Source organism: Orcinus orca, chromosome 2 (assembly GCF_937001465.1).
Source record: "Orcinus orca chromosome 2, mOrcOrc1.1, whole genome shotgun sequence".
Lineage (NCBI taxonomy): Eukaryota > Metazoa > Chordata > Mammalia > Artiodactyla > Delphinidae > Orcinus > Orcinus orca.
The window spans coordinates 116,839,151-116,856,355 of record NC_064560.1 but is presented as its reverse complement, the minus strand read 5'-3'; the positions used below and the strand labels follow the sequence as shown (position 1 = coordinate 116,856,355).

The 17,205-nt window shown below is 40.1% G+C and overlaps 1 long non-coding RNA gene across 1 annotated transcript in view; it reads left to right on the top strand.

Moving 5' to 3' along the window:
- Positions 1–17,205, top strand: part of LOC125963700 (uncharacterized) — a 54,801-nt gene that overhangs the window by 6,463 nt on the left and 31,133 nt on the right. Inside the window, exons 3-4 of the long non-coding RNA XR_007476066.1 lie at positions 6,905–7,013; positions 12,282–12,524. This is a non-coding gene — a long non-coding RNA (uncharacterized LOC125963700). The remainder of the gene's footprint in view (positions 1–6,904; positions 7,014–12,281; positions 12,525–17,205) is intronic.

Here is a 17,205-nt window from a genome sequence, read left to right as displayed (position 1 = left end):
GTGTGCGCACGCTTTTCTTATTGATTTCAAAGAGTTCTTAATTTATTCTTGATACAAATCCTTTGCTATTTCTGCCTATTGTGAATATCTTTCTCCAGTTTGCTACTTATCTTTCGGCTTTCTTCAATGTCCCTTAAAGAAAAGTTCTCAATTCTAATAGCCAAATTTATCAATATTCTCTTCTAAATCAAATGTTTTTAATGTTTTGCTTAAGATATCTTTCCCTATTCCACAATCAAAAAAAAAAATCCACCAGTATATTCTACTGAGGTGTTTTTTTTTAACACTTAGATCTTTAATCCTGGACTTTTTTAATATGTTGAAAAGTAAATATCCAATTCATCTTTTTCCATAGAGAGATCCATTTTTTCCAAATCCATTTATTGAAATGTTGGTCCTTCCTTTCTCACTGCTTTGACATGCTGTCTCTGTTTTTTACTAAAGTTCTACATTATGATGGTCTGTTTCTGGACTTATTCTATTCCATTGGTCAACTTGTCTGTCCCTGTGCCAATGTCACATTGTCTTAATTAGTACAATTTCAAAATAAGTTCTGATACTTGGTAGGCAAGTCACTCTCCCTTCATCTTCAGAAATGTTCAGCTATTTTTTGGTCCTTTATTCTTCCATTTAAATTTAATATCATTTTATCAATTTTAATGAAAAATGTGGTTGGCAGTTTTATTGTATCTCATTGAATCCATAGATCAATTCAGAGAGCTTTGACATTTCATGATATTAAATCTTCCTATCTGTGAACATAGTAGCTCTACATTTATTAGTTTTGTTTAGACCCTCTTTACTACCTCTTAATAACATTTTATAGTTTTTCCTGTAGGAGCCTCAGACCACTTTCGTTAGATTTATTCTTAATTACTTGACATTCTCAAATATTATTTAACCTTACATAGTAATAAACAAACTGTAAGAGTTGTCTTCTCTTTTATATTGCACATCTTCCTTGTGCACCTACGGGAGTCTTTCTAGGGTATACACTTACTACTGAAATTGTTGAGTCATAGGGTATATGCATCTTCAACTAAAAGTGCTCTGTGAATAATAACAGCCAAAATACCTCCACACAAATGTAAGTTGGTAGTGAACACTTAAGAAATATTTGATGAAGGAACTATCCCAATTGAAATAGTGAAATGAATTTTACCACATGGTAATCATGGTACAGCCAAAGTTATACTGGAAGAGAGGCATATTCAGAGTGGAGGATGGAATGTCCTGACAGTTTTAGAATGAGTGTCATCAGGAAAGTCCTTCCTCTGAAAAGGAAAACAAAGCAGCTGTGGGAGAATCTTTGAGAAATATAAAGAATTAATTAGAGAAGCTCATTACTAAAAATATTTGTTTTCTTTCTAGAAAAGCAATCTGGCCAAGTTGAGGGAAATAGCAAATAACTACTAACCCTAAATAGTATCTTCCACATTAAGTTTCTCAGCATTTAACATCTACAGATAAGACAGGCAGAGCTAAACTGATTGCAAGGAGAGATTTAAAAAAAACTTCACATGTATCTGGTATTAATGTTATATATTTGCGTTTATATTCATCATCTCATATGATATTATAAAGGTGATAGTATGAACATCTCTGCTTTATAGATGACAAAAAAGAACCTCAAGGAGATTAAGTCTAAAATCACAAAACTAGTCCATTAGTAAATCCAGGACTTGACTCAAGATATGTGAAAGAAATTCAGAGCATTCTGGTGAAAAGCTCTGAGGCACAATACAAAGATTTTTAACTCCTTAGGGCATGCCAGAATTTTAAGACAGTAGGTAAAACAAAGTACAAAAAAAATTCAATATATTTAGTGGTAATGACAACAGACCCCTTTTAAGTTGGTGCTAGAGTCAGAAGCCTGGCAAGAAGGATGATGTAAAAAGGATAAATAAATTTAGCCATGAGTGTATAAAACATGACTGACAGAAAGTTTTACAAATAGTTTTACATATTTAGCTTCTTTTCTCCTTTGTGGTTATTTCATAATAGGAAAGATATAACCAGGAGAGTTAGATTGTTATGAGGATGTGTTCAAATATCTATAGAAGGATAATATTTAATATTGCCTTAGAGGTAGGTGCAGCGGATAGTTCTGATGCCGATAATGTCTTCCATGTAGTTTGAGCTTTCATATATCTTATCTGAAGCGGTAGCCTCTGTTTCTACCTTGAAGTCGGAAGAATATGAAAACTTACCATGTGGGTAAGTGGGACACAAGAAATAAAGGACAATAACAGTGTGAAATGGTGGGGCCACTCTGGAAACATTCTGGCAGTTCTTCAAAATGTTAAGTACATTGCTACCGTTTGATCCAGCACTCCACTCCTAGGTCTAGACACAAGAGAAATGAAAACATATGTCCACACAAAAACTTGTACACAAATTTTCATAGCAACATTATTCATAATAGCCAAAGGTATACCTAAATGTCCATCAACCAATGAATGGGTAAACAAATGTGGGATATCCATACAATGGAATATTATTCATTAATAAAAAGGAATGAAGTACTGGCACATGCTGCAACATGAATGAACCTTGAAAGCATTACACTAACTGAAAGAAGTCAGTCACAAAAGACTACATATTACATGATTCTATGCGTGTGAAATGTCCAGAATAGGAAAAGCTATAGAGATAGAAAGTAGATCAGTGATAGCTTAGGGCAGGGAAGGGTGTGGGAAGAGGCGGTAATAGCTAAAGGGTACAGAGTTTCTTTTTTGAGGTGATGAAAATATTCTAAAATTGATTGTGGGGATTTCCCTGGCGGTCCAGTGGTTAAGACTATGCGCTTCCACTGCAAGGGGCACGGGTTCGATCCTTAGTTGGGGAACTAAGTTCTTGCATGCGGCGCTGAGCGGCCATAAATAAATAAATAAATAAATAAATAAAATTGATTGTGGTGATAGTTGCATGTAACTGTGAATATACTAAAACTGCTGAATTGTACACTTTAAATTGATGTATTGTGCGGTATGTGAATGTATCTCAATAAAGCTGTAAAATAGAAAAGGAACAGACCAGATCTCCCCAGCAGCATCCTCCAGGGCCCCCTTCTTTTTCCTAGACAATGCTAAAAACAAAACAAAATGAAAAAAAAACAAAAACAAAAACTAGAGGTGTTCTTAAATTTATGTTAGTGGATGTGTCCACATTTTAGCTGTTCAGAATAATCCCAGCAAGGTTATCACTGAACTCAAATAGAAAGTGATAATAGGACAGCCCAGAGACCAGTCTGGTTCTAGCCCAAATCTAAAGGTCCTGTGAGGCTGAGAGAGTATTCCTCAGTTGGTCCCTAGCAACCTTAAGTACCTGTACATGTCCCAGGCCTATCCTTATCTGAATTCATACCCCATAAATCTGGACCATATCTGGACAGATGTCAGGGACAGGATGAATAACTACTCATCATCTCTTCTCTTTGCCAGTGCAGGCAATGTATGCCTGGGGAATGTTGTGTGTCAGATCTAACAAAGGGGAGAAACCAGTTTGACTTCATGCCAGTGCTAGAAGTGACATGACAAAGAAGGCTGGAACTGAACCATGCATGGCACAATGGACTGAAGGAGAAGACAGGTTCCCCTCAAGTTTTAAAGCAAGAGACAAACTAAATCAAGGGTTCTAGGTTGTTTCTACCACCAGCCTGTTTTCTTTCCCCATGTCGGGAGCATACTGGGCAGGGTCTAGAAGAGCTTCCATGTGCTTGTCTCCCATTGATATGTGCTCAAGCCAAGTCCCAGGGAGAGCAAACCCCTTGCTCCAAGAGGACCAAATCCAGCTAGCTCTTAACAGGTCCATTTATTCTATGAAAAGCATAATAAACAACAAGGTCCTACTGTATAGCACAGAGAACTGAATCACTTTGCTGTACAGCAGTAATTAACTATACTTCAATGCTGTACAGCATTGTAAATCAAGTATACTTCAATTAAAAAAAAAAAAGTGAAAAGCATGAAACATTCAGGCAGTTTTCCAGCATCCTCTCCACCACAGTCAACTCTTAGAAGTCCTCTCTGTTTTTCAGGCTCTTCCTTCACCAGAGAGATGGCAGTGCTAGGCCTCGCTACTCAAGGAGACACTTCGTTCCATTTCAGTCAACAACACACTTTCCACAGTACCCTTTGCCCTACCAAACTCCATTTTTGGGATTGTAAAAACATATTGGAGCAGAGTTCCCAGAGGACGGGGACATTAACCAGAAGGAAGCATCTGTGTGTTCCATCTTTTTCCTTAGGAACTGTGGTTCTGTGGTTCTCTGTTTTCTTGCCTCTGGACTCAACTTGTAAATTTGAGGGAAAGTTAGTGAAAAGGAGTCAGTCAATGAGAACCAGGTCTGGAGTGAGAGGCACAGGGAGACACTGAATTCATGCTGGTAATGGGCTATCCAGCAGACTGAAAGGTCAGTGCAGCCTTGGTTTAGACCTTTACTCTCATTTTTCAAGACTTCTGACACAGAACAAAGCTATACCATTAAAAAATAGTTAAAGTATACATTAATGCATTCAGGGAGAAACCCAGAAGCTGACTGGAAACTACTGGGTATCTATAGTTATGCTGGGGTACTTTTCCTATATATGTACAGGATCTTCTGGTCCCCAGCTGGCTGAACTGGAACAATGGATTCTTTTTTTTTTTTTTAATATTTATTTATTTAGGCTGCGCTGGGTATTAGTTGCTGCATGCGGGATCTTTTAGTTGCGGCCTTCGAACTCTTAGTTGCAGCATGCATGTGGGATCTATTTCCCTGACCAGGGATCAAACCTGGGCCCCCTGCATTGGGAGTGCAGAGTCTTAGCCACTGGACCACCAGGGAAGTCACTGGAACAATGGATTCTGATAGACATCCACTACCAGCACATGGGCTTGTAGAGGGGGAAGGAGATTTTCAAAAAGATGGGGTGTTCCTCTGGGTAGCCAAAGCAGCAAAACTGTGTCAAATGGAAAAATAAAATCATAAAGGTACTAGAAGAAACATAGATTATTTTTTAACCTTGGAGTGAAAGATCCCTTTTGAGCCTGCCATAGAATCCAGAAGTCATAAAGGAAAAGACTAATTGTAAATCAACTATACTTCAATTTAAAAAATAAATAATAATAACATAAAATAAATAAAATTATTCCAGGATTAAAAATTCACTGAAAATAAACAGATAAGTATGAATTTTTAAAAAATAAAATAAAGGAAAAGGCTGATAAATATAACAGAAACAGTTAATGTAACAACCTAAAAATCACCACAAGTCACATAAAAAAGCCAATTTCTTTAATATACAGAGAGCACTTATACACCAAAATTTAAAAATTAAGAGCCCAATAGGAAAAGAGGCGAAAAAGAAAATCAATTCGGTTGTTCAATAGGTATTTACTGAATGCTTAGTGTATTCAAGGCATGGTTCTAGGCACTGGAGATGTGGCTTTGAGAAAAACAACATAGAAAAATAAATATCAAAGGTTAGTAAACATATTAAAAGATTCTCAACTTCACTTAGAATAAATACAATTTTTTTTTAAATTGAAATAGTGTTTTTCACTTACCAAATTGGCAAAGATTAAGCTTAGTACAGGCAGTGTCCAAGGGACATACACACCACTATACACTAATGAAGAAGTCTAAACTGGCAGCATCCTTTTAGAGAACTCTTACCTCTCACTTTAACACGTCTGATTTGTTTGAGTCTTTTTTTTTTAACAAGGATCTACTTAACCTTTATAATTTAAAAGGATTATATTAAAAATGAAATCATAAAATATACCTATCCTTTTGTAAGGGCCTTTGAAGTTTTCTGATTTCTATGTGTGTTGAAGTTAGAAGACATTTTACTTATAGAGGCACACTCTTCTGGGCTTAAGTAATCTACACTAACTCTAGCTCTGCATTTTTATTATTCACTTTTTCATTCAGCAGACATCTACTAAGCTAACTGCTTTATGCCAAGCAATGTGTTAATCACTGGCTATTTAGTCTGATGAGGGAGACATCAGATTAATCACAGCATAACAAGTGCAACAAAAGAAGTATGTACAAAGTACTTAGGAAGCAGACAGGAGGCATCAATAACTGTCAACAGACTTTAGAGAAAACTTTCCAGAGGAGAGATATTTAAGCCAGTTCATGAGAGGGGTCTTTCTTCTCATGGGTTTGCCACCCAATAAACAAATGGGAAACGAAAAGAATACATTAACATCAAAGTCAGAAGAAAGGTAGATTCAGATAGGGCCACCATACTTGAATTACAATGTGGTGAAATCAAGAAGGGAACCACTGAGCGTTGGAGGAGGCTGCTGAGATGGAAGACACCTGAGTCCTGAAACCGAAGGCTGAACGTAAACATGATATCATAAATATCTCCCTTATGAAATTTGAGGGACCACAGGCTCCTCACAGAAAACATGATTACAGGAACATTTCGGGTGGACACTGTTGTTCTGATTATTGCTGTTGATAATGGTGAATACTAAATATTTCAAGGAATGGGCAAACTGGCGAGCTTGGAATATTGGTCTGTATTTTTCTTTTCTTGAAATGTCCTTTTCAGATTTTTATATCAGGGTAATGTTGCCCTCACAAAATGATTTAGAAGTGTCTTCTTTGTCCTATGAAAGAGTCTGTGTGATTATTTTCTTAAGGCCTTATTTGTTAGAGATATACACTGAAATATTTACAGGGAAATTATATGATGTCTAGAATTTGTTTAAAATATTTCAGAAAAAAAAGAATAGATGAAACAAGAATGATAGAATGTTGATGTAATGTCTGGGGGTTTATTATACTATTTTCTGCACTTTTAAGTATGTTAGAAATTTTCCGTAAGAAAAGGTTTTTTAATTTTTTTTAACTTTTAATTTTATATTGGAGTATAGCCGATTAACAATGTTATGATAATTTCAGGTACACAGCAAAGGGACTCAGCCATACATTATATGTATCCATTCTCCCCCAGACTCCCCTCCCATCCAGGCTGCCACGTAACATTGAACAGAGTTTCCTGTGCTATATGGTAGGTCCTTGTTGGTTATGCATTTTATTTTTTTATTTATTTTTATTATTTTTTAATTTCAAACATATAATTTATTGTGGTTTTATTTTTTTAACATCTTTATTGGAGTATAATTGCTTTACAATGGTGTGTTAGTTTCTGCTTTATAACAAAGTGAATCAGTTATACATATACATATGTCCCCATATCTCTTCCCTCTTGCATCTCCCTCCCTTCCACCCTCCCTATCCCACCCCTCTAGGTGGTCACAAAGCACTGAGCTGATCTCCCTGTGCTATGCGGCTACTTCCCACTAGCTATCTACGTTTAGTAGTGTATATATGTCCATGCCACTCTCTCACTTCGTCCCAGCTTACCATTCCCCCTCCCCGTATCCTCAAGTCCATTCTCTAGTAGGTCTGCATCTTTATTCCCGTCTTGCCCCTAGGTTCTTCATGACCTTTTTTTTTTTTTTAGATTCCATATATATGTGTTAGCATACGGTATTTGTTTTTCTCTTTCTGACTTACTTCACTCTGTATGACAGTCTCTAGGTCCATCCACCTCACTACAAATAACCCAGTTTCGTTCCTTTTTATGGCTGTGTAATATTCCATTGTATATGTGTGCCACATCTTCTTTATCCATTCATCTGTTGATGGACACCTAGGTTGCTTCCATGTCCTGGCTATTGTAAATAGAGCTGCAGTGAACATTTTGGTACATGACTCCTTTTGAATTATGGTTTTCTCAGGGTATATGCCCAGTAGTGGGATTGCTGGGTCATATAGTAGTTCTATTTTTAATTTTTTAAGGAACTTCCATACTGTTCTCCATAGTGGCTGTATCAATTTACATTCCCACCAACAGTGCAAGAGGGTTCCCTTTTCTCTACACCCTCTCCAGCATTTGTTGTTTGTAGATATTTTGATCATGGCCATTCTGACTGGTGTGAGATGATATCTCATTGTAGTTTTGATTTGCATTTCTCTAATGATTAATGATGTTGAGCATTCTTTCATGTGTTTGTTGGCAATCTGTATATCTTCTTTGGAGAAATGTCTACCTAGGTCTTCTGCCCATTTTTGGATTGGGTTGTTTGTTTTTTGATATTGAGCTGCATGAGCTGCATGAGCTGCTTGTAACTTTTGGAGATTACTCCTCTGTCAGTTGCTTCATTTGCAAATATTTTCTCCCATTCTGAGGGTTGTCTTTTCGTCTTGTTTATGGTTTCCTTCGCTCTGCAAAAGCTTTTAAGTTTCATTAGGTCCCATTTGTTTATTTTTGTAGAAAAGGTTTTTTTAAAATGGAGAAAAATACTGTCTAGTATGTTTCAGCACACTCTACTTGTGTGTGACTGCTCTTGGAAACTCAGTCTTCACTCAACCTACAGCGATGGGACCAATCCACCCTTCCCCTGGAGGATAAGACATAGGGATTATCAACGTGACTAGTCGGCTGTAGAGACAATGCAAGGCTTCAAACAGTGTTGTTTCAGTGGAGAGCCCTTATGGGTGACTTTCTATGCCTTGATCCAGGGCGTGTTAGAGTTTGACTAGGGCAACTTGTCCGCACTTCAACCAGAAATGCTACTGGATCTGGGTTTTAGCCAGTTTTCTTACTATGCATAGGTACTGGCTTCAACAATTTCCTATTTTATCTTCTGGCTGTGGGGTGGCTCAGTGGGATCAATTTTGTTAATACCATCAGTCAGTTGTTTCATACCTGGTATTATTACCGATGCTTTCAAGTCGGGCCCCAAAAAGTGTCCTCCTGCCCGGTGTCATTTGGGACAGTTGAAAAAGACAGAGTTTGGTTCATAAGCAAAAGAAAGCTTTATTCTTCGATCAGAGAATGGAGAGGTGCAAGCTTCTGCTCTAGAGCACAGGCTCTCCCCGCAGGCCATGGGCGGGGCTGCTTTATAGGGTTCTGGCCAGCAGGGAAGCTGCGGAGCTCTCACCTGTTGCTCGCAGCTGTGCCTCCAGACTTGTAAGGTGCAGCGTCTCTGCACACAGCCCGCTGCCGGTGCCACCATCTTGAATTGCCGTGTCATGCAGGCAAGGGCTTCTGCTCACAGCCCGCCCATCGAAGCCATCTGGCACCAGGAACTCTGGTCTGAAATGCCAGGTGCAATGCCTCTGCATGCGGCAGCCTATGAACAAGTGAAACTAGAGTAATGACAAATGGGAAAAAAAGGTTAGATTTTATTTTATTACCCAGACTCTATTTTTATTTCCTGAGCACTGTTAATGGTCTTTGCCAGTGACAAATCCCTCCTCTGATTTTTGTCTTGCTCCTCATTCTTGAGGGGTGCTAAGGGGAGAAGGTCCGACTCATGTAGCTTCTTTCTGCTGATCAGGGGAGTCGTCATAACCCTGGGTAGAGGAGCAGAACTTCTCCCCAGCTACCTTTACATATGTTTGTCACCAAGCCTTTGCCCTGACTGTGCCTATCCCTGAGTGACCACCATTTGTCTAACCTTGGGTTTGCTTGTTTTCTTTTGGCTGTGCCACGCGGCTTTCGGGATCTTAGTTCTCCGACCAGGGATTGAACCTGGGCCCCAGGAGTGAAAACACTGAGTCCTAACCACTGGACTGCCAGGGAATTCCCTGTCTAACCTTTTGGAGACAAGGGACACCAGACAATTTAAGGTACATGGCCCAATTAAAATACATAAATAAATAAATAAAAAATTTAAAGATACATGGCTCAAGTATTAGCAAGAGCAAATTTTTCCTGAAAATGCAGGTATCTAGGTCTTTTGACTGTAGGCAAGTGTGCCCTGATGTTGAGGCACACTACTATGGCCTACATATCCCTGGTAACACTTCTGTTGTTTTTCAGAAGAGAAGCTTCAGGTCAGAGAGAAGTTCACATGAGTAGCCAAAGGGGTCCGTTGCCCCAGGTTGTCTCTCCAGAGTTTGGGGCTCGGGGTCCTCTTTACTTGAGGGTGATGTAACCACAGTGTGATAACCTGCAACTTCAGGAAAGAATGGGTGGTTAGCATTGTTGCAGAAGAGGAAAATGTCATGTCCTGGGACCCACAAGAGTCCTTAAGACAGACCACCAAGTGAGGGTCCTTGGCATCACACAGGAAAGAATTCAAGAGTGAGCCAAAGAAAAGTGAAAGCAAGTTTACTTAGATACACACTCCATAGGCCAAATGCAGTCTGTCTCAGAAAGTAAGAGTGGCCCCAGGGCATGTGGCTGTTGGTTTTTATGGGCTGAGTAATTTCATATGCTAATGAGTGGGAGGAATATTCTTGCTATTTCAGGGAAGGGTAGGGATTTCCCAGAAATTGGGCCACTGCCCACTTTTTGGCCTTTTATAGTCTGCCTTGGACTGTCAAGGCATAAAAGGGGGTATGATTTTTTAGTATTACAATGAAGATATAATGAGCTAAAGGTCAATGACTGGACTATTCTCGAAGTCACCTTGGTTCCAGCCAGTTTTTATTGCATCCTAATAGCTGCGCCCCTTCTTCATTTATCTAGCTGTTGTGTCCTGCCCCTTTCCCTCCTGTCTCAGAATCACCAAATGGGGTCCATTCCACTAAGGAGTGAGCTGATCTTGCAGGCTTCCAGTTTTCCAGGTTTTTAGATACACTTAGTCTCCTGGTGGGCAGGAACAGTACCTGGTTACCATATTCCAAGAGAGCTTTCATGGTTTCTCCTACCTGGAGGGCATACTTGAGTTGTTCCATTTCAAGGGAGTTAAGGTGTCCTTTCAGGCTTGGCGAAGGGGTCTACCACACATGAGTTCAAATGCACTTCCATATAGTGATTGGATTGTTTAGAGAAATGCAACCCTGAGTAAGAGGTCCCAGTTTTTGAGCTAATACCCCAAGGGCCATTCCCATTCTCTCCTGAATGTAAGGGTCAAAGGGTTTAGTTAAATCTTGGAGGGCCAGGGCAGGGACTTGAAGTAACTGCTTTTTCAATTCCTGAAAGTCCCCTTTACATTCTGAATTCCATTCAAAAGGATCATCCTTTCCTTTCAACTCTTCATACAGAGGCCTCACTATTAGACCATATTTAGGGATCCAGATGCGGCAAAACCCAGCCATCCTCAGGAAACCCCTAAGCTGTCTTCCAGTTTTAGGATGGGTGAGGCTGCAAAGGGCTTCTTTTATTTTCTAGGGTAGGCTTCTCTGACTTGTGAGAATGAAGCCTAGGTAGGACACCCTAGTTTGTGATATTTGAGCTAAATCTGGGATGGCAGCGTATGTCCGGGTTTTAGATGGACTATCATGGGACTGGCTCCTACAGATAGTCCCACCCGTCCCTGTGCCTAGACCTCAGGATTTACTCCAAGGAGGTCACTTGCTCTGTCTAGGGAGGTTTTTCCTCAGCCATTACCATTATCACCTTGTGCCCCTGTCTAGGGGAACACCCATCTCGTTTGTCTCCCATTAGGTGGATAGTTAGCCCCCAACATACGTAGGACATCTCTTCCTAGCAGGGGTATAGGGCATTCAAGGACGTACAGGAAGGAATGAGTGAGAATGTGTTCATCCACTTTACATTCGAATGGTTCTATGAATGCTCATTCTTGGGCCTTCCCTGATACCCCCATAATTTTACAACTCTTGTGACTGAGTTTGCCTGATCTGGTGCTCAGAATCAAGTAAGTGGCACAGGTGTTGATGGGCTTTCTCCCTATGTCCAATGTCAGCAGGGGTTCCTTAGGGGTCAGTTGGAGTACCAGCTTAGGAGTCCCCTGGCCCCATCATTCTTCACCTATTTGGATCATCTGCCTTTGAAGGTAATGGCTGGTACCTGGCATTTCTGTCGCTTTTTGGGGTGGCGAGGGTATTCTCCCTTCCAGTGTCCCTCTTGTTTACATATGGCACACTGATTGGGTCTGCTTTCCTTGCCTTGCTATCCCTCCGTGTGGGCCAGCAGTCACTCACTGGAGTTGAGAGTTTCTGAGGGCAGTTAGTCCAGACCAGTTGACATTGGAGGGCAACAGCCAGCAAGTGGACTTGCCTCCAGACCTTTTTATCCTCTGACTTTTCCTCCTCTGTATCTTGGTTATTAAACACCTGGTAGGCAACCCCGACCAGGCGAGAGGCAGGGCTATATGGTTCTATTTCCAGTTTCTGAAGCTTACGCCTCATGTCCAGGTCACTTTGAGAAATTGAATAGAACCTCAGGATTGCATTCCCTTCCAGTGACTCAAGGTCAGTGGTGGTATAGATTTGGAGGCATTGCCTGAGGCACTCTAGGAATGCTGAAAGGTCTTCTGTTGGCTCCTGATGATTTCCTTTATCTTATTCCAATTGACAGGTTTTTTTCCTACTGCCTGGTGCTAGTTCCTCTGAAGTAGGCAGGGGAGCCCTGTGAGCCCTTTGTAAGACCAGGACCCCCAATATCTGGAAGACCTGTGAGCTGCTGGCCAGAACAAGAAACACCCACTGCCCCCACCCCCGCACCGCAACTTGTGAGGTGAACCTTAGGTGATTATCGACCGAGGTTCCACGAGCTCTCCTCCTGGTATCAGCACAGAATACCAGCTGCCCCAGCGGTCTGGTGAGTACCCCATGGGAATCCCTCGTGCTTTTAGCTCTCACCTGGTAGGAAGTCTGAAACACCTTCTTTTTGGCTGAAAGGAGGAAAGAGAAGACCCCTGATTCAGAGAGCTGTGCCACTCCCTAACAGACCAAGTTGGTTAGGAACTAACGTGCCTAAGCTGCTCTGGACCACAGGCAGTCCAATCTTACCTCCTGTGGGATATTCTGACTGAGGAGGGACTGTCTTAAGCACAGGCTGTTACAAATTCAAGGCAGACCCCCAGCTATATCAGAGTCTGAACCATTTGGATGGCTCCTATTTTGGTCTTTTGAGCAATCCATTAACAGTTTGGGGCTGGTTCCAAATCTCCCGAACAGAAATCTTATTTGGGTCGAATCTGGTGGTATTTGTGTGATTAAATTCCCAGCCAGGGTCCATCAACCTTCCAGGATTCCCCTTGAGGCAGGTCCCTGATGGAGAAGGAGGGCTCATCCAGGTATACGTCCCCTTTACGAAGGCCTCTGCACATGGCACACAATGAGCAAGTGAAACTAGACTAAGCACAAGGGAAAAAAAAGTTAGTTTTATATTATTACCCAGATTCTATTTTTATTTCCTGGAAATTGTTAATGGGCTTTGCCAGTGACAGTATGTAAGCCAGAAGACCAAGCTAGAACACTGGAGGTATACCTCAAAACACACACACAGCCCTTTGTAAAGGTCTGGATTATAGGTTCAAGGCATTTAAAGTTTTCTCTGTCTACTCGTAAGCTGACTACTAAGCTAACTAAGAGGAAATATCAAACGGACACTTAGGTTGTTTCCATATCTTGGCTATTATGAATAATGCCACTGAACATGGGAATGCAGGTATCCCTTCAAGATCCCATTTTCATTTCCCTTGGGAATATACCCAGAAGTGGGATTACTGATAATATAGTTCTATTTTCAATTTTTTGAAGCCCCTCCATAGTGGTAGTACCAATTTCTGATCCCACCAGCAGTGCACATATTCCCTTTCCTCCACACCCTTACCAGCACTTGTTAGCTCTTGTCTTTTTTATAATAATCATTCTAACGTGTAAGATGATATCTCACTGTGTTTTTTTTTTTAATTTTTAAATTTTATTATTTATTTTTATTTTTGGCTGCGTTGGGTCTTCATTGCTGTGCACGGGCTTTCTCTGGTTTCAGTGAGCGGGGGCTACTCTTCGTTGCGGTGCGTGGGCTTCTCATTGCAGTGGCTTCTCTTGTTGCGGAGCATGGACTCTAGGTGCGCGGGCTTCAGTAGTTGTGGCATGCGGGGTCAGCAGTTGTGGCTCGTGAGCTCTAGAGCGCAGGCTCAGTAGTTGTGGCGCACAGGCTTAGTTGCTCCGCGGCATGTGGGATCTTCCCAGACCAGGGATCGAACCCGTGTCCCCTGAGTTGGCAAGTAGATTCTTAACTACTGCGCCACCAGGGAAGCCTCTCACTGTGGTTTTGATTTGTATTTTCCTGCTAATTAGTGATGTTGAGCACCTTTTCATGAACCTATTGATAATTTGTATGTCTTCTTTGGAAAAATGTCTATTCAGCTCCTCTGCCCATTCTTAATATCAGATTGTTTGTTTGTTTTGATCTGTTGCAAGGCAAGGGTCAAGGTTTATTTTTTAGCATATGGATTTCCAATTGTTTCCACAATATTCTGGATCCTTTGTTTTTTCATATTAAATTTTAGAGTCAGCTTACCAATTTCTATCCCAAAAGGCTCCTGGGATTTTGATAGGGTTTATGTTGAATCCATAGATAAATTTGGGAAGAATTAACAGCTTAACAATATTGACTCTTCCAATACATAAACAAAGTATGTCTCTCCATTTATTTAAGTCTTCTTTAATTTCTGTCATTAATGTAGTTTCAAAATACCAATCTTGTATATATTTTCTTAGTTTTATCCCTAAGTATTCTGTGATTTTTTGCTATTGTAAATGGTATTTTTAACATTTTAATTTCCAGTTGCTTATTGCTATTATATAGAAATATGATTGATTTTTATATATAAATCTTGTGTCCTACAACACTGTAATATTCACTTATAGTTCTAGTAGCTTTTTGGTAGATTCTTTGGGATTTTCTACATAGACAATCATGTTGTCTTTGAATAAAGATACGTCGCAGAGAGACAGGAGGTAACTAAAGGGGGGATCCCACTGGTCAAATATGGGACAATTTGAGCATCAAAATAAATAATAATAGTGAGAGATTATTATTTACAATATAAGAATAAATAAGCTGATATAAATGGATACATAGATAAATGAGGGAATGAGTGAATGAATGGTGGAGAAGGGAAAGCTCTTCTTTAGTTAAATGTAAATTAATAAGTGAAGAAAGAATGATAGAATTGGAAAATCATCATTTGAAACCTATCATTACACACTACTATATATAAAATAGATTACCAACAAGGACCTACTGTATAGCACAGGGAACTATACTCAATATCTATAATAACCTATAAAGGAAGAGAATGTAAAAAAGAATATATATGTATGTTTATATTTATATATATGTATAACTGAATCACTTTACTGTATACCTGAAACTAACACATTTTAAATCACCTATTTTTCAATAAACATTTTTTAAAAACCCATCATAATAATTGATTCAGGCAAGTGTCATCAATGTATGTTTTTCAGACTGGCTGGTGAAAGTTTGAAGAGTAAGAAGATATTTACACAGTCTCAAAATATCTCCCTACAAAATACTTATTAAGTATAAAAAGTAAAAAAGTAATGTCATAGTGGAGAAGCCTGGCAAACATCACCTTAACCAACCGATCAAAGCTAACAAAGTTAGTATCACTGGTAACAATGTTAATTGACAGCATGTGCCTTCTGCTGTGATGCACTTCTGTGGAACTGTGGCTAAATTAGTGTAACCCAAATGTAATCACGAGAGAATATCAGAGAAACTCAGATAGAGAAACATTAACTCACAAAATAACTGGATTCCCAGAAAGGTGGAATAGATAAATTTCCCTATTCCTTGTACTAATTACAACTAAAACCCCTAAACACTATATAGACAACAAACATAAGATTCTAAAACGTGGAGAGAACCTCAGGACCCAAGGAATGACATGTTGGCAAGTTCCCTGGATTTTCCTTTTGTCTCATGGATCAGACATGGATCTGAAGAAGCTGGCAACCGTGAAACCAATGGGTGCAGATAAGAAAGACCCAACAAAAGCCTGCTTCATAGCTAAAGGACCGGGAAAGGGGCCACCTAGCAAGACTGAAAATTTTTAAGCAGTAACCATTTAACTCCAGCCAAATACCACAGAAGAAAACCGTGGCCCGGCCTATATTCTTGCCAGCAAAGCCTGTGGGGAGTCTAGACTTCCACCCTTGCAGCCTGTAACAAGGTGCCTCAACAACCCTGTAGGGTGACATCAGAGAAAGCCAAGTAGGGAGCCAGGACTTTCATCCCCATCTGGGAATAACAAGGATCACTACCCCAAGGCATCAGTGGAGACGGTGAGAAGATCTGGAACTCCAACCCCCCAATCAGCAGTAATGATGAGCCCCTTCATTTAATATCAATGGAAACCAAGTGAGGAACCTGGATTTCTGCCTCCACCTGGCGGTAACAAGATGGCACCCCCTATGTTCCCTTCCTGGAGTGGTGTCAGAGAAGGCCAACTAAAATAGATTTAGGGCTTCCCTGGTGGCACAGTGGTTAAGAATCCACCTGCCAGTGCAGGGAACATGGGTTCGAGCCCTGGTCCAGGAAGATCCCACATGCTGCAGAGCAACTAAGCCTGTGAGCCACAACTACTGAAGCCTGTGTGCCTAGAGCCTGTGTTCCACAACAAGAGAAGCCACCATAATGAGAAGCCCGTGTACCACAACGAAGAGTCTGCTCACCGCAGCCAGAGAAGAGCCTGAGCGCAGCAACGAAGACGCAACACAGCCAAAAATAAATAAATTAATTAATTAAATTTTTAAAAATAAAATAGGTTTAGATAAGACCCAGAATCATATTTAAAGACATAATATGAAAATGTCCAGGTTTCAGTGGAGAATCACCAAGAACCAAGAAGATCTCAAACTGAATGAAAAAAGACAATCAATAGAAGCCAACACTACGGTGACAGAGTTGACACATTACCTTTCAGAAAAAAATAATTCGAATGAGAGTGGATTTCTTATCAGAAACTGTGGAGGCCAGAAGAAAGTGGTACAATATTTTTCCAGTGATGAAAGATTGACAACTCGGGAATCCTATACCCAGTGAAAATGCCCTTCAGGAATCAAGTGGAAATCAAGACATTGTCAGATGAAGAAAAACTAAGAGAATTGGTAGTCACCAGACCTATCCTAAAAGAATGAGTAAAGGAGTTCTCTAAACAAAGGAAATTATAAAAGAAGGAAACGTGGAAACTCAGAAAGAAAAAGAAAAAAACTATGATAATTAAAAATATAGGTAAATACAATAGGCTTGCTTTCTCCTCTTGATTTTGACTCAGCTTTTGTTGTATGTCATACATATTTCTCTTGATTATGTTTCACAGTTGAAGCAAAAATTATATCACTGCTATGGGCTGAATATTTGTGTCTCCCCAAAGTTCTTAAGTTGAGGGACTTCCCTGGTGGTCCAGTGGTTAAGACTCCGAGCTCCCAGTGCAGGGGGCCCAGGTTCGATTCCTGGTCAG